Source organism: Leptodactylus fuscus, chromosome 4, assembly GCF_031893055.1.
Source record: "Leptodactylus fuscus isolate aLepFus1 chromosome 4, aLepFus1.hap2, whole genome shotgun sequence".
Classification (NCBI taxonomy): Eukaryota; Metazoa; Chordata; class Amphibia; order Anura; family Leptodactylidae; genus Leptodactylus; species Leptodactylus fuscus.
This window is the reverse complement of record NC_134268.1, coordinates 73,135,409-73,159,759: the sequence shown is the minus strand read 5'-3', so window position 1 is coordinate 73,159,759 and position 24,351 is coordinate 73,135,409. Positions and strand designations below refer to the sequence as shown.

Genomic DNA, 24,351 nt, shown 5'->3' with positions numbered 1-24,351 from the left:
CTCGCTATTCGAATGTAAAAGTTTGATGCAGAACCACCATTGATTGGCCGAATTCTATACAGTCGGCCAATCAATGCTGGTTCTTCTCCTACCTTTAGAAGTCTTCTCCGTGCAGCTTCCCCGCGACGTCTTCCGGCTCTTCATTCACTCTGCCAGGCATCGGGCCTGGACAGAGCCGACTGCGCATGTCCCCTTGTAGTGCAGGCCTGATGCCTGGCAGAGTGAATGAAGAGCCGGAAGACGCCGCGGGGACGCTGCAAAGAGAAGACTGCACGGAGGATCCAGCCCGACCCTCACTCATGGACTTGGTAAGTATAATTTGATCGAACGTTGCCTACCCCTGAAACGAGCATTTTCCCTCCATAGACTATAATAGGGTTCGATATTCGATTCGAGTAGTCGAATATTGAGGGGCTACTCGAAACGAATATCAAACCTTGATCATTTTACTGTTCGCTCATCTCTAGTAATTACTAAAGCAGATATGTTAGAAGCGGTGACAGGTCTTCGTGAAATTATAGCTACAAGAAGGTGCCTAAATACCTACATTGGAAAGAGAATTGTAAATCAAACCAGTGTTAGGCAGCATTCACACTGAGTAACGCTGGCATTTTTTGTGCTTATTTTGGCACAAAAAACGCCAGCGTTACTCAGTGTGAATGCTGCCTTTTAGGTGTGACCACCATTTCCCTCCAAAATACTATCATTTCTTCTAGGTACACTTGCACTCAGATTTTGAATGAACTTGGCACAGATGTTGTTCCAAACAGCTTATAAAACTTAGCACAGATCTCTGGATATAGGCCTTCTGTCTCTTCATGTATTCCCAAACGGACTAGTTGATGTTGAGATCAGATCTCTGTGGAGCCAAATTGTCATTTCCAGAACTCTTTCTCCAAAACATGGTCACTAGAGATGGGTAACCCTCATGAGATTTGTTTCAACAAATATTTGTAAAGGCTCTACCTTCCAGGTCATGCCGAAGAAACAGAGGGCTGAACTTCATGAATACTATTATTATGAACTGGGGTCTCTTCAGAACCAGAGTATAATAAGTGGTTATACTCATTTTACATTTTGTTCATTCACTTCACTTTGTTAACTGACTGAATATTTCTATTTTTGAAAGCTTTTGTATTCTGCTGCATTTTTCTACACATGCCTAAAACACTTGCACAACACCGCAATATTACAAGAGCTATGTACTGTATATGCATATTTGTTGTTGATTTATTGTTGGAGGAATATGCAAATCTGTCTCCCAAGATGTAAACAGGGTGACAGTGCCTCTGTTATGCTGCCCTCTATGGGAAGCACTCTGAACATCATGCCCGACTGTTCAGGGTGCTTCCCATAGAGGGCAGCATAACAGAGGCACTGTCTCCCTGTTTACATCTTGGGAGACAGATTTGCATATTCTTCCCATGTTCCCTTGCAGTGGAGGAACTATGGCTGTAAGTCTCCACACACCTGCAAAGGTGGTCTCTCCCTAAGGATGGACGTTATCCCCATAAACTGATTTATTGTTGGTGATACACTATATTTGAGACAAGGAGAGTTTATGCCTTCCTCTGGATTACCATTACATCTTAATAGGTTTACTACACAGACTTAAGTCTTTTTTCATCCTTACTTTGTCACTATGTTTATTCTTTTAGGATTGCAGGTTATTATGGTCAAATCTTCATCTACTCTGCAAAAATGGTAATGTGAGAAAGAGCAGATTGGGGAATACTGTAGCTGAAATAGACTGTTCAGCTCTGCATCATTCCCATGAGAGGCTTCAGTAGGTGGTCCTGAACACTAACTGCCGGCAGATCCGGACTCCAGCCATGACATTAGAACCTTTTTATGTATTTTTTTCCCCTCTTGGTGTTCAAGAGAAATGAAGAACATACAGTAATGCGCGTGCCACAATCTGCATTTCATTATTTAATAAACCTCTCATGGAAAAAATTGCAGAACTGTAACTCAGAATTCTTAGATATTTCAAGTACTTGAAGCTTCAAAAGCAAAAAAAAAATCTTGGAAGCCTTAACACTTAATTTTACTGGCTGAATCACCAAATTTGGAAGGAAAGACTTTTATTTCTACTGTTTAGAAAATATATTCAGTGTCAATGTTTGTATACATAGGCAGTCACGCAAGCTGGAATCAGCGGTCTAGATGTATTGTGTTCTGTAGGGTTACTGAACACAGCATTTTATGGGGTGTTCCCAAAGGGACTTATCATATGAATGTACGCCTTGGACTTAGCAGAAAAGCAAATAGAGCAAACATGTACGATCCAGGAGTATGCACATACTCGTACATGAACCATTTCATATAATACTTTACCCAGGATGCACCTACAACTACAGTTTATGTAAGCGAGAGCTTATTTGCTAAGCATATGACTACTAGCCACACTGTAGCATACAGCATGATACACTATACTATACACCGAGAACAAACACACTGAGTAACTTCATGGCTATGATCATGATGAGCTCAGGAATCAGGAAGGCATTTTCTGGAACTAATAAAGAAATGAATCATCGGTATAATTTGTATGCTTGCATTAAATCCCTACCCGCAAAGCAAATATTAACAGCTCTATAACTATAGCACATGCCAACCTCTGCAAACAATCATTACATCACAGTTATGTATTGTAGTCACATGCAATAATGTATAGATTGTAATATGCAACAAGCAGTTTAATATGTCCTTTCTTTTCTAAAACCAGAAATACAGCAAGGCTTAGTGGCCTGAGTGAGAAAATGGTGCCGTCTCTATAACTTGCTGGTGTAGATTTTAATTTCTGGAGAACGGACCACTCAAAATACCTTTGGCTCATCTAAGGCCCCGTTCCCACGGAGTAATGCTGCGCTCATTCAGACATATAAACACGTGTCAGAGTGAGGCGCTTCAAAACACATCCCATTGACTTCAATGGGTGCCGGCTTACGCGCACTTCACATTGAAATCAATGGGAGGCTTTATAATCATTGAGTTCAATGTGTAGTGCGCGTAATCTGGCACCCATTGAAGTCAATGGGATGTGTTTTGAAGCAGGTGTCAGGGCAGGTACCTGACTTTTTTTTTTTTTTACGTGTGATTGTTTGGTTTATACCCAGAGAACTTCTTTAAATTTTAAAATAAAAGTTCTACCTTGTTGTGCCTTACAATGCGGCATCACAAGGTCTACGCAATTGTTCTTGAACTGACAGCTTCAATTTTCAGGAAATCTACCTGGACTGTAATCTTTAGGAATGATGCAAACCCTTGGATATTATAGACTCAATTGTTTTTTATTACCTCACACACATCAAATATTATACATATATCTAACTGCGCAGTAAATGTATATAAAGGGCGACATTAATGTTCAGATAAACTCACAAGAAATAACAGAAGCTGCAAGTTACAATATAATCTGTATTTTGACCTTACATTTTTCAGGTAAGTCATCTAAGCAGGTCTATTGACCTTTTTCTACCCTCACACCAATGTGCACAATGGCCACTACAACTTGTTTAATGTAAACACACCCATCCAATGCATCTTATCATGTTTGTTGTGTATATAGCATAGACCCAAGCATAAACTGTCCTACTGGTTACAGCCATATAATGTGCTATATGGCACACAAGGTCATGTAGTGAAAGGGTTACATGGATGTCTTCTAAGTATTTTTTGTTCCTAAGCATTGAGGTCCATAAAGCGAGTCTGGATTTTCTCCTTGTTCTGAACTCATCAGACTTATAAGCTTTCATCAGTTTTCACTTACTCTTGCTGAATACAAGAACCGGAGATCTAAAGCTACAATGACATATTTGTACTATTAAGAAATTCATTGCTGAGTGATTAAGTAAACTTGATCTGCAAATGTACCAGGGTTTCTGAAATCTTCTAGAAGTTCAGGAGAGGAATAAATAATTATGACTGTCAGAAAAATAATCCAGTGTCTATGAAATATTCAACCATTTTTCCAATAACACCGTGCCTGCAAATTTTGGCCAAAAATAGTTCAGACTGTAGCGCGTATAGGTTATAAAAATTTCTGTAGCTTTTTCATAAATTTTATGTCACTACTTATCTACTGAACAAGAATAAGTTATCTGCCATCTCGGGCAGACCCCGATGAACTGTTCTCTCTGCTGGTTTCAGTATAATATATCCGAAAACTGGACAGAAACCCAGCGGACCCATTATATTTTCCGCGTGTTTTTTTGATGTGGGTAGTTTTTCCATCTTTCGGGTCCCCATGCGGATGCTAAGGACACAAATCTGAATACTGGTGTGAACCAAGCGTTATTCAGCTATCTCAGTTGGATAACTCCAAATCTGACATACAGTGAGGTTCAGGGGGTAAGTGTGACTTGCAAATAACATTTTATTAACCCTAATATTTTAAAAGGATTTTTGTATGAAAAACATTTACAAGATATACAAATAACGAGCATTTCAACCAGCAATGGGGCACTGGTCACACCTCTACTTATTCTCCAGATTCTACATTGCTCTTTGCCCCCATTGCTGTGTCAGAGGTTTTTAATTGACAAGAGATCAAGTCTTTCTTGATGGTTTGTTTCATTTTATACTATACAGATCTATATAACATGTTCAATACGTAATACTTGCAACAACAATCCTTTTGTCAACTATTATCTAAGGTATTTTAGATCAATATGCTAACCTTAGTTTCTATGACATCATAGGTCATTCCAGTATGTAAATATAAACTGCTCATGTACGTATATTCCTGTAAATACAGTTTTAAGATGTCAGTCATGTACTGAAGAATATAAGCAAAATCACATAAAGTCATACTTCGCTTTGTTCCTTCTCTGGTCAGCTGAGTCCTTACCAAAGCCTTGTAATTCCCCTGGTATAGCTCAGGCTTTGTATCTGCTGTGATGCAGCCCCTGGCCAGTGTGCTAAGCACCATATTGAAACAAAAATATACATTTTCCTGTAACAGAGACAAGCGAGCATTGTGTTCTAAATGTCATAGGAAGGTAAAGAAACTTTTCCAAGATTACAGGTTGATAACCTTTAAATGAAGAGCTAAACCTGCCTCTACATAACAGCAACAATAACAGCGGACTATAAAACAAACCACTACATGTGCACACACACACACAAAGGACAAGGTAGATGCATTGCTCAATGACTGCATTCACTCATCCCAAGGGACTTATATTCATTACAGCCTTACAATTCAGACTATTATACAAGCAATAGGGTGACCTTCATAGGGTAACAAATAACCTACAGGGTTATAAACTACAGGATCTGCTTTTTATGTTTGCAGTAACAGTGCCACTCTTGTCCACTGGCTGTATTTGGTATTGCAGCTCAGCCACAATCACTTTATTTGGCCTGACTATACATTAACAGGAACAGCCCACTGATATCATTAGTAGTCTTACTGTAAAAATAGACTTATTATACTAAAAAGAAAGACATAGGAGTATCTTAGACATATTAGGATCAAGCGCAGGTTTAAAAAGCCTAACTGACACGAAAATGAGGAAAACAAGTTAACTCTGTATCTAAGCAATGGCCCTACTATTGCAAGGTGTCATAAGTCGAGTACAATGTCCAGTTGCTCCTAACCAGGTAGTGATGTTTGGGCTCTCTGTGAGATATGTGCACATACTGTATATGGAGACATATGTAGACACAGGCTTAGGTAACATGAATTTTTACATTTAGGTTGTTTTACATTTCAATGAATAAATGAATGAATGAATGAATGAATGTACATTTGCATGAATGAAATAATGAAATTCTATTTTACAAAATGTTAGATACTGGTGCTCATAAAATGCTGTGTTTCATTTCACAATTTGCTAAGGGCCTACTTCTAGTATCTGTATGGGGGGTATTATGCGATTTATTTATATATGTATCCTTACATTTTAATATTGACTTTGTTTTTCTTTAGTGTACATTGTGAGACCCATATAGGGCTCACAGTCTACATTTTTCCCTATCAGTATGTCTTTGGAGTATGGGAGGAAATCCACGCAAACACAGGGAGAACATACAAACTCCTTGCAGATGTTGTCTTTGTCAGGTTTTGAACCCAGGACTCCAGCGCTGCAAGGCTACAGTGCTGCCCCATTTAATATTGCACAAAAGTGCAAAATGACTTAATATTGTGTAGCAGAGCACAGTGCTGGCTACCTGAACACAGGCATTTACCCTTTCAAACAATGCAGAGAACAACAGACAGCACAGTATACAAAACTCCCCATATAGAATACTGTATGGTAATACAAGCCTTGTATCAAATATGCTGTCAGGGATGACAAACATTGATGAATAGTCTTAAAAAATGTAGAGAATCAAGAATCCAGAGATAAAGGATGTAAACACAAAGGTGACACTAATCTTATGGGCTGGGAATAGATATGTCAGATAACAGGTTTTCTGGCTATTTTTAAAAAGTTCAACCAAAAGGCAAAAGTTTTCTTCAAAATTGCACAAGATGAAATAGCTTAAGGAGATCTGACATTATCACAGTACTTAGATATGTAACATGACTGTATATACAAGTCATGTATGTAATGATGAATCTCCTGCAGTAATTATATAATGGCATGGTTTAGTCACTAAAATCACTAAAAGTTGTCCATGTTATGTTTTAAAAAGGTTGTCCTAGAGTTTTTGGCGTGCTTGTTATGGAAACACTGTGTCTATGAGGCTAAGAATGAAGGACCTGCGAGCTTCTGGTTAATATGGAGCAGCTGATGTGATATGGAGGAAAGCCCTTGATGTGGAAGCCAGCTTGTCCTGCTCATGTCACTGCTGAGGCCCATTCACAGGCCTCACCGATGACCCTGGGCGTGTGATGTCACAGAGGAGCGCCAGACACAGAACGGCAAAAAACTAATCCTTCAAATATCTTCAAGAATAAAGAAGAATTGGATTATCACAAACTGAATTCTAAATACATCTGCTTTCTTTAACAGCATATACACAGAGATGTCAACCTGCGGGAGCCCGTCATAGAGTGACCTGCGAATTACATTTTTGTGCAAAAAAGTAGGTATGGCCTTTTTAAGGGGTGTTGCTTTTATAAAAGGGCACAGCTAAATATATTCAGTTCTTATTTAATAATATTGGACCTCAGATTATTACTGATGGAATAAATTAATAGTTGCACCATTTTTATTTACGCAATTATGTGATCACTTTAAGGAACCCAGGACCATACTGAATGGTGATGGACACAAGGTAGACACTCTACTGCTTGAGCCTGTTATTGTCAATGGGAGATTTTTCTCTTACCTTCAATAATAAGCAATGGCTAAGTTAGAGAAAAACCTCCCAAAGAGAATAATGGAGGCAGAGACTCAAGTAATAGAGTGGCTATCTTCCATACATCATCATTAGTGATGAGTCGGCAGCCCAAAAAAGTGGATACTTGGGTGACGGTGCCTGAAAACCAAGAGACGCCCAGCAAAGTCAGGTAACATGATAGATCTATGCACATATAGTGCAGTTTTAAGAATAATATTGTTATAAGTAACACACATGACACTATCAAAAACTAAAAATCTACTGCAACACATAGACTTTCCTATAGTACATAGAAACAAGCTCAGTTGTTTTGCTAAATATTTCAAATACAACCCAGTAAAAATTCCACTGGAATTTCAGATATCCTGTGAAAGAGGAAAGCAGGTCAATTCCACGTACTATGAAGTAAAACAACTCGAGGAAGTGATAGCCATGTCAATGAGATGACAGCACAAGTGTGGGTATTTACCAGCCACTTATCACTAGACATGTTCTGTTTTTTCTTAACATAGATCCTTCTTCCTTTTTCCTTCTACAAAGATGTGCTATCCTTTAAGAGTCTCTATTTTGTAAGGGTAGTCAGCAGTGGACCACAGTATACACAGACACAGGCTATGGGGTTATGGCCCACGTAGAGTCTATAAATTGTATTGATATGCAAGCTGATTGATTGTTAATTGAATGTCAATACGTTTTTCATATTTACCTGCAAAAATATGTGACCATTAACAAATGGAATTCACTTTTTAACAATCAATTTTCTGTGTATTTTTGCATTCATCAACAACTACATATTGTCCACCCAGCGGCCACTAGGTGAGTCCATGCTCCTGCACATGCTAATTCAGTTTTTAGCAAAAGCTAATTCAATTGTCGCCTCTCTAGATCCCTACAAGTAATACATGAAGACTGTCAGAAAATTGTAAATTTTGAGTGAAATTCAGTTTTAATGATTATTTTGCATTTTAGAACTGCATAAACTGCATTTCATATATCCACAAATTATGGAAACATCAAGAGCCAGACATGGATGAGCTATACATCGCAACCAATGAGGTAATAGCTTTCATTGTCCAAACAGATTGAATTCTAGAATGAGATTGGTTTGGACGTCCTAAACTGTCCATGGATAGAACTGAATGGATAGAATTGAGAGCTGTGGGAAATCTTCACTTCCCCTTAGTCTAGTTTCATAAAACTCTCAGTGTAGCAATAATAATAATAATAATAATAATAATAATAATAATAATAATAATAATAATCTGTAAAAGGGAAATCCCAAATAATTTATGTGGGTAAACCAGAACAACCAAAATGTCTCTAGTTAATTCTCTATAATCCATCTATAATCCATATATATTTAATTTACTTGTTTTACATGTAGAAATGTTAGGGATATTCCAGACATGTGCTCAAGTTATTTTCAGCACAAGGAACTTCCTGGTTTCCAAGCCAATATAGAGTGCAGGTAATGACAAATGTGGTGTCTTAATAAGAACCTAGTTGGAATGTCCAAAAGTCCAATGAAAATTCACACCATACTTATGGGAAGAGCCCCATAGGACAGGTTAATTCATTACAATGTATTGTGTTAACACTGAAGGCATTTACAATCAAAGAAAATTCAAAATAATTGTATCATTCAAAATTAATTCAATAATAAACAAATATGTTCTATTAAAATACAATAAAAACCATTTATTTAGAGGGGTAGTCCATTTACATGACTGTCGACATCCATCGCCATTATAGCAGATGTACTGATAAATTGTGCAGGTATGGTAGGTTTATACATACTGTATACATACACCAAGCACTTGCAACTTGTCTACCCTAAGGCAGGTGTGTAGTTTACCTTTAGAAGTATGTGGGGGGAATCAGGTGAATTGTCTTTTATAAGCAGAATAGCTTAGCAAACATTTTTTTTATATCGAAATTATCCAGGAGTTATGGGAAAGCAAAAATATGGTGGCAAAAATAGACCATAATGCAAAACTATCAAACACAATATAAAAAGTGATATAAAACACACTATAATGCTGATCTAAGCAATTTGGGCTAAAAAAAATGACTGTCCATCCTTAATATAATACAATCCAGTTTGTTACATTGGCACAGATAATACGATATTGTACGTTATGTATTAGGCAAGTCTGTCAAACATTATCTATATTGTCCTATGAACACTCCGGCAATAGTTCTCACGGGACAATGAAAGATCAGGAAAGTCTATGAGGACATATCGATATGCACATACCTTTACATGTTCAGTTGATCAGAAATATTTGAGAAGATTACTTCATATTGTGTTTTTCATAGTCCTGGCAGTAAAGATATAGTATCTAGGTTAAAATCCAAAGGAGCTCTTACAGGGAGTGGAAGTTGTACGTAGTATTACTCCAGTCCTGCAGAACAATGAGAATACATGCAGGCAGCCTGCGAAACAATACAGAACTTGCTCCGTTACTATTTAAGGAGTTCCAGACGACAAACACAACAGTTTGTTGTATTTTCCTGTTTGTGACAAGGCTGAAGCTTTAATCCGTTTCCTAGAATACTGGATTAAAGTCTAATTAACCACTTAAAGCCTGTATCATCTTCATCAGTGTCTCAAGAATAAGTAACAAGAAGCGTATACCTTCACTCCATGAGGGCACAACAAAGGAACATGTCACTACCTTCATACGCAGCAAAGTGTCCTAGCCTGCACTTGTCCAGGTCACAGTCACTTTGTGCTAAGCGAAGGAGAATCTTTTCTCTCTACTCTGTACAATGACGATTCTGATCTGGCTTTTGGCTACAAAGTAAGGGAGAATAACTTCTCGGTAGTTTTTTCTTTTTTTTTTTGCTTCAGGGGAGTTTACGTGGATGGCAGCCAAAAAAAAAAGACATTTACAAAATTACTCTAAAGTAAATCTGAATAATGTAATATAACACCACTGCAATACGAAATACCACAGAATGCATTCCATTGGATGAAAGCTGACAATGTTCATCTGTATCTTATTAGTCTATAAATGAAATATGATAAAAATATAACATAATATGAATAAATATAAATATAATGAATGTCAATCAAAATAAAATTAGAAAATTCCAATTGCACACTGAACCAGGATGGAGATTCTAGGAGATGTTATGGGAAGTTAAAGGGATTGTTCAGAGAATTCTATATAACTTACTTTGATGGGCAGTTTCGTCAGGCAGTGCTGACCTCCCGGGTCAGGAATCAATACCAGCCCCGCTCCCCCAGTTTATTTTACTGCCTTCTCTTTCACAGATATTAACCTGTACTGAGGGACTAGCAGGTCCTACATAAAGAAACTGCTAATAGAAGCCTTCAGACAACCCTTTTAAGTGACGAGAAGAAGCCAGCAAAATTCTGAAAGGAGATCTGGATGAGAATACGTTGCTCACTATAAAGGTGATCTTACACACCAGATGAAAGTTGGGAATACAGGGGTGGCCATCATGGATCCCCCTATCAGCCTACTGTGGTGCCAAAGTTGCCAATGAGTGAGTTATAGAACTCAATGACTGTAACAAAGGATAGAAAACAGGCCCTCACTGCTAGGCTTTTATGGGAAGGTCATACAGAAGTAACCAACATGGAAAATTTTTAACAAAAGTATAAATGGCCTGTACAGTACATTTTGAAGACTCCAGTAAACACACAATAACTACAATGTTACCATTGTTCTATAATGAAATATTAAATTAGACCTAGCATTGAACATTACAATCTCTCAATAAATGGTCCCTGTAATATCCTTTTCGGTAAACAATATCACATTTGTTTACAGCAGTACACAGACAATACAATGACTGTATTGTTCCGGTAGGGTCACAGCCACTTATTATTATGGTGTTTCTTCAGCGATATGTTTTTATAGTACACAGGACGATCAGACTTTAATTACTCCAAAATCTGCCAAGACGCTGGACAAATACAGCCCTGACTCTCCATTTACGGTAAACAATAGCACTGACAGCTTAAAGATACAATTATCTGCCACACTGTAATGAAGAGGTTATAAAGCAAACATTATGCCAAAGACCATGTACACTGAAGGTCCCAAAAGTGAGAAATCTAATGGAAAACAGTAGGGTGCATAGGTATCTCAAGTCAACTATAGTGAAACTTACTCTAGGGTAATTACCCGAAACGGGACCCAATATTTCTTCTATAGGGGTCCTCTCAAAGAAGAAGTTCAATATATATTTCATATAATCCATTCTTCTCCAAGACTAGGTCTTTGTACATGTTCTACTATATCTAAACTATGAAAGGACATATATTTATTCAACAATAACACTAGTCAGATATTAGCAAAGTCATTGGAACTGGTTGGACAGGCATTGCCTACTCAAGAGATACAGTTTGGTTTTTAGATGAATCCATGGTTTCTATACATGTTGCATTAGCCACAGTATTTGTCCTTTAGTACAGTATTTTGGTATCCATTCATTGCTGTGGGAATCTAGTCACTTTTTACTAGTAATCCAAGGGGCTTTTAGCAATCTTTTGATCACGCAAGCTGCACAAGTTACCTAGAAGTGCAGGACAGAAGTTAAAAAAGGGAAGGAGTTATCTATTATATCCTTTTTATGTATTTAGAATGAATATATATCATTAATATTAGTCTCAATGTGGCCTTTAAAGATGTAAAGTTTTGTCATTTTTGAATTATTTAGATAAATAAATTCAATAACACCGGTACCGATACTGGTAAGCTGATAAAAAGGTACAATTTAAGAACTATAATAATCCTACCAATATAAATCTGAAGGTTAACTGTTTGGATGTTTGTTCATCAATCACGCAACAACGGCTGAACAAATTTGAATGAAATGTGGCACACATAGTTTGTAACCTTGATTAAAACATAGGCTACTTTTTATCCCGGTAAATGACATGGCTTCATGACTGTTATGAATTTATTTTCACATACTATATTACACTGCTCTTTGCAGCAGCTTATCTCAGGTTCTGATAAAGCCAGATTTGTTATCTCTATGTGTAAACACTCAGCTAACACTCAGTCCTTTGTGTACATGCATTTGCATATTATCCAATCTGCTCCAGGCAACATGCTAACACACTGGATGGGAAAACCCCTTTAATCCAAATTGGCAATTTGATACTTTTAAACATGCCAGGAAACAGAAAATCTAATTTGTTGCAAAATTCTAAAACAATGACAGCTATGAAGGTAGCCAAAAGTCAACAGAGTTCTCCTCAAGCGGAGCTGAGGGGATCATCAATGCTAACAACACGCTCATTATATGGCATCCCACCGAGTTGCTGAGATGCTGGAACAATCACGGGCACAGCGCGAGGAACGAGTTCAACGGCAGGCCAGCTTTACAGCTGCCGGAGCGGGCGGAACATCAACGTCAACAACATGCTCATTACATGGCATCCCAGTGAGCTGCTGAGAAGCTGGAACAATCACAGACACGGCGTGAGGAACAAGTCCAGCAGCAGGACAGCTTAAGAGCTGCCGAAAACGCCAGAGCAGGTAAAACCATTGACGGCAGGAATTTGCTGAATGTAGGCAGATTATAGACGGCAACAACTCGCAAACTAAGTCATGGGCAAAGGCTAGTAATACAATAAATATACAATAAATATTGCTGAGTTTTGTGAAAGGTAAAGCTGCAAAAAACCTAGACCTTCCCCTATATGTTATAATCACATTTATTATTCATTTATTTCTGGTCAACTTTGTATCAGTTATTCATAATATCAGCTCCTATGATGTATCTTCTCTCATTTATGGATACAAGTAAAAATTAGTTCCTCATCCCAATTTCTGATGGCCTCTAAAAAGCCATACACATGGGATAGCTGTTAACCTCAGCTTTTTGTCCTGTCTCCTCTCTAAACACTTTAGTTGCCCCCAGCATTCATATTTGAAGAGAAAGAATAAGTTGCTGTCAGATATCTCTGCCAGACACCTACGGGAGCTTCTTCTTATAGGTAGAATGAGTAAAATGAATTATATTCAACACTTCAAATCCCTCTTTGGTCATTTGCATTTAGGGAGAATTCGGTGGCCCCCAAAAACATTATTATATATGTAACGGATTGTTTCACTGTACGCTTTTACTGTATTCCTGTAACTGCTGCTTGGTTCTGTGCCCTTGGGACCAGTAAATTTGGGTGGAGACAGACGCATTTCACTATGTAAATATGTTCACCCACCAATTCCCCAAAAGTATTATTTCATGCTTGTACTATGCGCGACCTACGCCTTCTTTGCTTTGGTTAAAGCTAATATTCAATACTAAAATCCACCCTAAATTGGCCTAGCTTTATTTCAGTATATCAAAATGGAGTTGTCTTTTGAATCCATGGAATCCATTCTTTCATTTTTCCAAAATTTCCAAGTTTTATCCTATATGCAAATGAATCTTTGAGCACACCTGCGTCATCAGCAAGGACCCTTCTTCAATGCCCCTTCTCCAAATCATGAATCCTCTATTTCATTGCTTTTATGAGCAGCCTTTCCTATTGGTACGAATGAAATCTCGCACACTCGGCCACTTCAGCTTTGGGCGAAGCGTACAGTGTATGCTCCGTGCGCCATCTTGGATTTCTTCTCGCTTAACGTTTTCACTTCTTCCCATTTTTGAAAAGGGGTGTGAGGTCTGAAAAGTCTCAAATGATTGCACAAATATGGCAGGTACCATCATCTATAACTTTTCTACCCCTAACCATGGCTTTAGTAAGTTCCCCCCCATAGTGCCCACTAAATAATGCCAAATTAAAACATAAAGAGATTAAACTAACAAATCCGGAAACCCCCTTTAATAACAATGCTAATAATAATAATGACAATAAGAGAAAGCACAAACTTAATACATTGATGATATGGCCTCTAGGGTTTAGGAAAACCACCAAACAAACTAAAATCTGTAATTCTAACTGTAAATCATTAGTAACAGGGAGATTCAGTTAAAATCTACATCACTACAAAAGCTCCCAAAAACAACACATTGCAATATGGGCAGACATCGACCGTCATAGGATGCACAGGAACGTACAGAATCAGTAATGGAAAATTCCATCAAATTCTTACTGTAACCAGTATGGATTTATTGCTTTATACTCATTTCTGAAATTTCCATTGCTGAGTTCACCTTAAGCTGGCAAATCCCAGGTCATTATGACGTTACTGACTGTTTGCCATAGCAGTAAATCTCTTTCCTAACACTTGTGTTGTAATCATACATCCAAGCTACAATGCCTCTAACCCGCATCGCTGTGACTGGGGACATGTTCTTTTCTCACAGAAGGCAATAACACTTCCTGATTCTCAGTGACATGGATGTGATGCATCCAGTACCAGAGGGGATATAGTTTGGGATTTATACAACATAGTGCACAGTATGCTACATACAGTGCTACCATGAGGTACTACCATGAGGCGCTGTATCCCTTTTTACAAAATACATTTAGGCTTGGTTCACGTCTGCACATGGGTCTCCATTGTTCCGGATTCACTCCGTGCAGGACTTTTGTTTCCGCCTCTTTTAGGCAGTTTCTGTGATGGAGTCTGGAGACTCCGGCGCAGATGTGAACCTAGTCTTAGAAAGGTGGCATAAGGGTTTTCCAATTAAGGGGACCATTCCCATTAATCTTTATGAATCTGACCTGCTGTATTAGGCGCTATTATGGCAAAAACACACATGTTGCAAAAATGCAGCGTATTGGCTGTGGTGGCAACGCTGCAACAGTACATGCAAAATGGATGGAATTCTGACTTATCCCATCCACAAAATGCAGAAAAAAAATAGAAAATTACAACATGTCAATAATACATGTGGAAACGCTGGCGTTTTCCGTATAGGTATAAAAGGGACAGAGATTGCAATGAAAAAAATGCTGTAGAAAAAATTATGATGCGTTTGAGTGGTTTTTTGCTGCACTTCGCTACGTGTGGCCCTGGCCTTAAGAGTGAGTATTTTACTTATTTTCCAAACAACATTTGTGACTTTATATACACAATAGTGTTTTGTCACCAGACCCCATGATTTGGTAGCATCTGCTATCAGTCATTTGTATATTGGCTCTGGATTTCATTTGTTCTCTGCAGGAATGTCCTGTGCTGATGGAAATGTTATGTAGTGATTCACTCTTCCTCCACTCATTGAGATATAACATAACCCAAACAAGTCTAGTCTAAGACCAGGCAGCTAAATAGTCAACTACTCTGCATGTCTGCTTTAAAGAGAATGTGTTGTCATGAAATGACCTACAGTATTTCCATATCACTAGCCATGTTCTTTAGTTTTACATTAAGTCTGATAATAGGTTGACATGACTGATCCCACTAAGCTGTGAGCACTGGGAATTGTAAAGTTAAAAATTCCAAATCTTGCACTTATTAGTGTGTTGTTTTACATTAAAGAGCGCCAAACTGAAATGGAACAGTGGTTGGCACTTCCTGTTCTGTAGAGATCACTCTTCACCCAGTTATTTTATTCTCATTGCAGACAGGATTACAATGAAATGTAAAATCTATATTGAGATAACATAGGACCCACTACTGACAGTGATTATTTTATCTCAGCTATTCACCCTCTCTGCACAAGTCATAGAACATGGGCACAGCACTCTTTTTTATAGAGAACAATAAACCTCATAGTCTACAAGTTATTGTGGTCCATGTGACCTGTGTAAAGCATATCTGTGATCAGTGGCGTAACTAGGAATGGCGGGGCCCCGTGGCGAACTTTTGACATGGGGCCCCCCTCCCCAAACCGATGCCGAAGACCTCGACTGACCCCCTCCTCCGCACTCTATTATGTCCCTTAGTAAGCCCTGCACACAGTATTATGTCCATTAGTGGCCCCTGCACACAGTATTATCCCCAATAGTGTCCCCTGCACACACAGTATTAACCCCTATAGTGTCCAATGCACACAGTATTATCCCCTATAGTGTCCCCTGAACACAGTATTAACCCCTATAGTGTCCAATGCACACAGTATTATCCCCTATAGTGTCCCCTGCACACAGTATTAACCCCTATAGTGTCCAATGCACACAGTATTATCCCCCATAGTGTCCCCTACACACAGTATTAACCCCTATAGTGTCCCCTGCACACACAGTATTATCACCAACAGTGTCCCCATATGTCCCACTGTGGACACCTATAAACATTTATTATACTCTGGGGTCTGAAAAGACCCCAGAGTATAATAATCGGAGACCCGGGGGATTAAAACCATTAAAAGAACAGAGACAGTTGCTTACCTGTTCCTGTCGGCCGCCGCTCTTGTCCAGCTTTAATGATGTCAGACGTCACATGACCCGGGAAGCTGGCCTGGGTCATGTGACGTCAGAGACGTCAGACACGAATGACGGAGGCCTGGCAGGATCGTGGAGAGGTAAATAACACTGTTTTTTATGTTACCTTACCTCTCCGGTCCGCCGATCATTATACTCGGGGGTCTGCAAAGACCCCCCGAGTATAATGATAGCCTCTGTGGGCCCCGCGGTGTCACTTGCCGATCCCGGCCCAGCCAGGATCGGCAAGTGAATAGGGCCCGTAACAGACTTAAAAAAAAAAAACAAAAACGCAGCGGTAGCGGCTGTCACCGGGCCTCCTAATGGCCCGGGCCCTGTGGCAGCTGCTACTGCTGCTACCACGGTAGTTACGCCCGTGTCTGTGATTGATATTAACAACTCAGATAAAATGGTTTCAGTATAATCCTTACAAAATTAAATCAGATTATAAAAAATGTGTATAAGTAGGGCTGGATGTATAGGTCAAAAGGTTATGGGATGTTATAGGTTATATTTAGTATTGAACATATCCGATACACTCCCTTTATGTGTTGCAGAGTAAAGTAAGATGGAAATCAGTGGAGAGAAAAGTCCTGCATGGGGGACTTTTTATTCGCCCCTTTTTTTAACATTTTTTTTTTAAGGCAGCTTTTTTTTTTTTTTTTAATGTAGATTGTGAGCCCCATATAGGGATCACAGTGCACATTTTTTTTCCTATCAGTATGTCTTTGGAGTGTGGGAGGAAATCCATGCAAACACGGGGAGAACATACAAACTCCTTGCAGATGTTGTTCCAGGAAGGATTTGAACCCAGGACTCCAGCGCTGCAAGGCTAACCACTGAGCCACCGTGTTGCCCCTAAAGATAGCTTTTCTGCAGCTATGCGCGAATACAATTAACCAGAATCCCATTCACTTTGCATTTTTATTCTGTTGGGTTTCCAGAGCAGCAAAAACATTGCATTCCCGTAACGTGGGACCTTTGCTTAAGATACATTTTGTTCCACTTTTCAATGACAATTAATTCTGAGGAAACTAACATCCAGAGGATTGCATTCATAAAACAATTTGCTTTTAGGCTCTGGAGTAATGGCTTGAAGAACATGTCACAAAATCAGATATGTGTGGCGGCACCGACTCTTATTTGCTTCAGCGACAAGATCTTCATCTATTAAGTATACCACTGTGCTGCCAAAATTCCCAGTCATTATTAATCCTTTAAAAAGGTCAGTGACAAAATACACATATACTACAAAATGAACTAAACATCGAATGGGAACAGAGATCTAAAAAAGTCAGAAAGTAATGAGAAATAAAAATCGTATCTTGTTTTAATAAAATATTTAGCGCTGTATGCTCGGATAAATGCAAAGAAGAACCATAATATGAAATATGCAAATAAGGTAAAATGATAATGTCTTTGAATATACCTGTAATTGCCCACTTAAACCCAATAGGTTTATTCTCTAGTCACTACTATGCTAACCTCATCTCAGTACACGTCCCAGGAACAGGTCTACACTCTTCAATACACTAGAGGTCTCCAACCTTCTGTAGCCACTTTCATATACAACAGATGGTGATGAACCACATCCAATATATAAAGGGACAGGCCTATTAAAGATATGATGGATTAATATGACTTTTACCCCAATGTTAACTTTCATTGATATGGTTTTGACCCTGGTAGTGAGTGCTAGCCCAAAGGCCCCAATGTATTAAAAGACACCAGCATGATAAATGGCCCTTAGTAGGCTGGATGCTCATGTGTCATTATCAGGGGACCTAAAAAAATATGAGGTGTCAGAATGGTTTGGAAAACATCTTTTCCTCAATGAGGGCAGGTCCACATTGGTAAAATGGTGCTATATAGGGTTTCCAAAGAACCCACCAGTGGAGCACATCTACCTAGATCTTCCCTGCAGTTCACATTTTGAGACATTAACATAGTGCACAGTGAGGTTTACTTCAGATTTTGTCTTTATGGTCAAACAAACATTTTAATATTGTACTCATATAAAACATACACTTGTGCTGTACTCCATGGCGTAACTAAAGTCTTGCGGGGCCCAGTGCAAATATTGACCGGGGCCCTTTCACCCTCTCTGCGGCGTATTCTTAAAAGCGATGGTTATGGTTACGGCAGAGGTATCTTAGATACTTGAAAGGGATACAACTATAGTTCCCACAAGTGCAGTTGTCGAGAATACGATGAGTGAGCAGCGCAGTGCCCGACATGTAAGCTATACTGAGAGCTGCATATTCTGGGAAACAGTTCATCTGCGGGGTCCTATCAGTCTATGAGATCATTCAGGGTCCAATACCCAGAGCCCCTGCTGACCATCTGTCTGAAGGGACTATGGTGCTTTTGCACATGCACCCTCTCCTTCACTATTTACATTGTACAGGATCTATTTCATAGTGACCATGCAATATTATCATAACCTGTAATGATATCACCCGTCTCCTATAAAACAGATATCAATAGTGAAGGGTCCCCACACAACGCCGAGCCCCTTTCCATAGTGGAATGTATAGTGGTCGGGGAATCAGGCTTTCCCTGACTACCGTCATAGTGCGGTATCCTTTACGGCCCAGTCAGGGATGCACACCCTGCGACCACAATCATTACACCCCCGGCTGTACTGTTATATAATGTAATATATATTATAAGCTCCTTCACATGAAGACTGTATATACATACTGATTTTAGTCACTACTGTTCTTGTACATAGCAGGAACTATAGAAAGAAACATGCATTTCTACTAACTTTACACGCCATCAGTCGTTTTAGGATTCTCAAATTTCTTCATTTACTGTAAACTGTAAATGAGGAAAGGATAAATGAATAACCTAGACGTGCTTACCACAATGGTACAAAAAGGGAAATATACCATGCTGTTATTGGCATCAAATGCTAACCACAGAATTCAATTGAATTGGTCGCACATCCAACTTATTTTGTTAGAAATACGTATTTCAGATTGCAACAAATTGCTCACTGCTGCTCATTGCTATTTCACATTGTAATAATCAAGTAAATATCAACTGGGATACCTAGCTGGAAGTGAAATTGACGTTTGATTCCCAGTTTATATCATCCAAAGCAGCAAATTTCCAGCACCAGTCTGTATTCACTGCTATACAAAATACAAGTCATGTACTGGCCTATAACATGGTATCTCAGATTCTGAAACACAGGTCACAGGGCTCAACTAAAATGAGAATTTGATTTAATATAATAGGGATCTTGATGATATGTGATTCCCTATTCCCATACACTCATTCTGAAATATTCTTCTTCTAGTTTCTGATCACAGCCGCAATGTCATTTCCTTACTAACATTTCTATCAGTTTCCTGCTTTCATTGTTGGATTGTGATTAGAGCTGTGTGACCAAATGGGACAGACAGTATCATGACACACCGCCACGGAGAGACAGAGAGGTACTCTAGTATGAGACAGAGTTCACAACACACTATTGGAAATGACATGGAAGTGTTGTCCAAGACTTGATACTTAATGGTTTATCCTTAGGATAAGTCATTAATATGAGATTGATTAGGATTTGACAGCCAGCACCCCACAGATCAGCTACCTGGCTGCCAGACATATAGAGTATAAAAAGCCAGAATCACTATAAAGTTGCCATTCATATGCCTGAATGCTAAACTGAAAGCAGAGCTGTAAGCTGTGACTACAACCTAGCTATGGTGCCTACAAGGACTATGAGCTAATCTGAGACACCCCCGTCTCATCCTGTTTTCACTTCACTTTGATGTACCAAACAGTCATTCAGTTGTTCCTAGGCCTGACATGGCAATATTACTATTGACACCTGCCTGTTGCAGGACTTAACGGTAATGTAGTCATTTTACCATAGAGGGCAACACATTAGAATTGCAGTCAATGGTATATGTGATGAACTGATAGCAGGCTTAATTCATCTTGGGGGGGTGGGCAATTAAAATGTTATTTTTTTGAAAAAGTTTTTAAAAATATAAAAAATAAAAAATTCAAACCACCTTTCCCTGGAATACATATAGAAATAAATAAGCAAAAATAAACATAAGGACATTAGGCATTCCCATATCACTATAGGTAAAGCTATTAGTTATTTATTTCATATGATGAACACTGTAGCAGGAAAAAAAAAAACAAAAACAAAATAGCCTAAAAAAGCAAAATGGCCCAGTCAACTAACATAATGCTATCAGTCCATTACTGTAGCGATCGGGCCGTTCATGCGCTCACTGCATCATAACTGACTAGTATGCAGAGCTCAGTCTGGGTCCTATCTCCCACACATGGACCACCTCGCACAGAGGCCATAAGGTGTTAAAAACAAAACAGAAAAATTGTTGGTATTAAAGTTTATCAGTTTACCGTAGTCTTAGTTGCCATTAGATAATTTGTTGATAATGTTTACAATTATGTTCATTTTCTAATGTCATAGTGTTTTAATTTTTAATACTTGTAATGTGTTTATTGTTCTGTTGAAAGTCAAATTAACATAAACTAAAAACCGCATATACAGTAATCCCAGACCTATTCGGTATACTTAAAAAATGAATGAGAACATCACACAAAGAGCTGATAATACAAAACAGCAAAGAGATGAAGGGCAGATATAAGGGAAAATATCCAAGCTGACGGCTCTTGAATTGTTAAGGATGAGATGAATGAAGTTGATATAAATCAATGCGCTCAAAGAATATCAAAAGCTTGTGTTCAAAACAAATGGAAAAAGCCCACTAAAGTGCCCATAGCGATTACATATGTAATGCCAATTCTAGCCAATTTTGTTTTACATCTGGAAACTATAATCTATGTATTTTTGGAAATTACAAGTGAGGTCCTGAAGTACTTTTTTGGCTAAGGCCCCATGATGTGGAAACGCAGAATTTTTGTGTGCTGAAGAAACGCAGTGAAAAACAATGCAGCGTTTTCCAGCACCGGAGAAAAGAAGGAGATTTTATTTAATGACATCCACACATTGTGGGGAGAAAATCTGCAGAAAAAAGGCAGCACATGTCTTCTATAGTGTTGTTTTATCTGTGATTCACGACAGGGGGCCTTAGCCTTCGGCCTACTGCACACTTTGTTTTTCTTCCGCAATTACGCATTTTTTGCAGCAATGTGTCTGTATCCTATACAAGGGCCACCAATTATAAAGCATGTCCTATTCCTGGCTGTATTTGCAGCATAGAAAAGTATAGGGGATCATACAATCTTTTAGTGGATACGTGATTGCGGATAACATCCTGACATGTTTTTTATAAATTGTGGATGAGTATTTGCAGACAGTAAAAACCACTATGGTCATGTACAGGAGGCCTTCGAGTGAAGACAAACAGTGTGGCACTGGCTGAGTGTGTCTAGCTTTATTACGCAAGGTTCACACTAGAGTTTGAGTCTCCTTACCAGACTCCGTCCCATACTCCACTTAAAATGGTCAGAGAGAAATGTCCTACAAGGAGGACTTTTCTCTGTGCCGTTTTTGGTGGACACCGAATGGAAACCTAGCAGACCCCAATAGTAAATTATTACAGAAAATCATGTGAAAATAGTAACATGACCATGAAAAGGCTGAGGAGTCAGTATAAGGTCTTTCTTCCTTCCTTTCTTTCTCTTTGTTTCTTTCTTTTTCTATATTACATATAGCGGTGTAATTGTTTGGCCATTCTTCCCATCTGAGCACTATGGCTGTATTAAGGTTTTAACTTAATGGCTGAGTGCTAAGCACGTCCTTGTCACTACATCACGTTGTACAATCCTGTTGCCACTTCTATCTTGTTTTAGGATTAAGTCGAGCAGGTTATTGGATTGTGGTCCAGGCCTACAATATATCAATAATCCCATCAATGTTGTTAAGTATATTCCCCTATGGAGTAGCGGACAGCATGACACAATTTAGTGTATATAGACAGAACAAACACAGTATAATGCACACATTACCTCAGGGATACTAAAAGCTTCCTCAATCAATAAGATCTAATTGGATGCACAGAATTTAGTATTTAGTAAAGTAAACTGCGCAGCTACAGCAGGTTAGAATAGGAAGAGGAACGGGGAAATCAGTGCCCGGAGCTCGTCCTTAAGTTATTTATAAAGCAGAATACAGATGCTTCCTTATCACTAACTTCCTTGTTTTTCTCCTTCCTTTGAATTAGTCTTTTGTTACACAGACAAACATTACCGCAGCAAGCATATATTAGCTGAATATGTGTTAATATAATGAAGCACAGAGCTGGATCTCAATGTGCAGAACAGACTGGGAGACAGAAATTCTGCTGATCTAGTTTTTACCACCGACTGGTATCAACATCGTGGATTTACTGAACAGGAAAAAAAAAATTAGTTTGTCTAAGACCAAGAAAAAAAAAACAGGGAGATGGTTGGAAATGTATAAAACAATAAAAGAAGCAGAAATATTATGCTGGTGTGTTGCCCCTTGATGTACTGCAGGGCTGATACCACAACAGCAGGAAATCAGCAATGGAAGCACTGGAACCACATGGATGTAATAGATGAGTACGGCTTCTTTTATATAATTTCTCACTATTGCCCTCCTTTTTTTCTTGATTCTAGACAACCCCTTTAAAGATCCTGCTTACTTTACATCTGTCGGTGGCTTTTCATACTGTACACTGTCTACCAATAAGTATTTGGACACTCATGCAAATGAAGATATCTGCACTCGTGATGTATGTCACGCCTTCCGCTGTTAAATAAGACACAGCATTGGCATTAGTGCATTGGCATTAGTCGCATGCCAGATGCCATGAAGTGCAGAGTTGTCAGATTTCGAGAAAGGGGTAATTGTGGAGTACCACAAAAATGGTCGATCTTAAGGGACATAGCAAGCAAACTGAATTACCCAAAATCAACAGTGGCCTATGTGATTACAAAGTGGAAAGTGAACGGTGATTGTCGGCAGAGTGTGTGCCGAGTCGGCAGACCCCCGAAACTGGGAGATAAAGACCGACGAGTGCTGGCCAGAGAAACCGCACCCAACCAATGGCTCACATACACTAGGAGTTTCACCAGGCATCCGGGAGTATTGTGCTGATCAATACCATCTGTAAGGAAGCCTCTGCTGGGTTCTACCAACTACTGAAAATGAATAAATATTATTTTTCTATTCTACCACAGGGGTCCAAATACTTATTGGTAGACAGTGTATATGGGTCTGTAAATGTAATAAAAAACCTTTTCCCAAATATTAATGAAAAAAAAAATATATATATATATATATATATATGATAGCGACATATCCATATTTACATCCATATTATCCAGACAATGATGTCCTGTTTTTATGTATGGTGCCCAGTTTCACATCCCCCCATTGTACCAATGTTGAAAGTGTTGTATAGATGGGAGGCACTAAAGAATGGTTTATGGAGATAAGGTCAAGCTTAACTTTTTCCATTTTTCTACATTGTAGTGAAAGGGGCTGTCTGCTTTGGAATTTCCAAAAAAAGTTTCCACCTCTTTATAAACCTATCACTATAGCAGCCCATACACTTTTTATATCTGTCACCTGAACCCCCTGATATCACCACAGACATGCACACTTAGCCTAGTAGTGCATATGTGCACAACAGGGATAGATGAGAAAGCCACTACCAGACTTATCTAACAGTAACTTATCCTGACTACCTGATCCTTATCTCCTCTGACATCTGTCATCAGGGTAGTGTCGCTAGGTCTCTATACAAATTAGATGGTAGACCAAGCCCCTCAAAATT

At 38.8% G+C, this 24,351-nt stretch overlaps 1 protein-coding gene across 2 annotated transcripts in view; it reads right to left on the bottom strand.

Moving 5' to 3' along the window:
* ARHGAP28 (Rho GTPase activating protein 28) overlaps positions 1–24,351 on the bottom strand; it is an 85,678-nt gene that overhangs the window by 30,087 nt on the left and 31,240 nt on the right. Inside the window, exon 1 of one of the 2 annotated variants that reach the window (XM_075270658.1) lies at positions 9,975–10,082. The exons of the other annotated variant lie outside the window; for it this stretch is intronic. The gene's annotated coding sequence lies outside the window, so the exon portion shown is untranslated. Of the gene's footprint in view, positions 1–9,974; positions 10,083–24,351 lie in introns of those variants that run through there. 2 annotated transcript variants of the gene reach the window in all.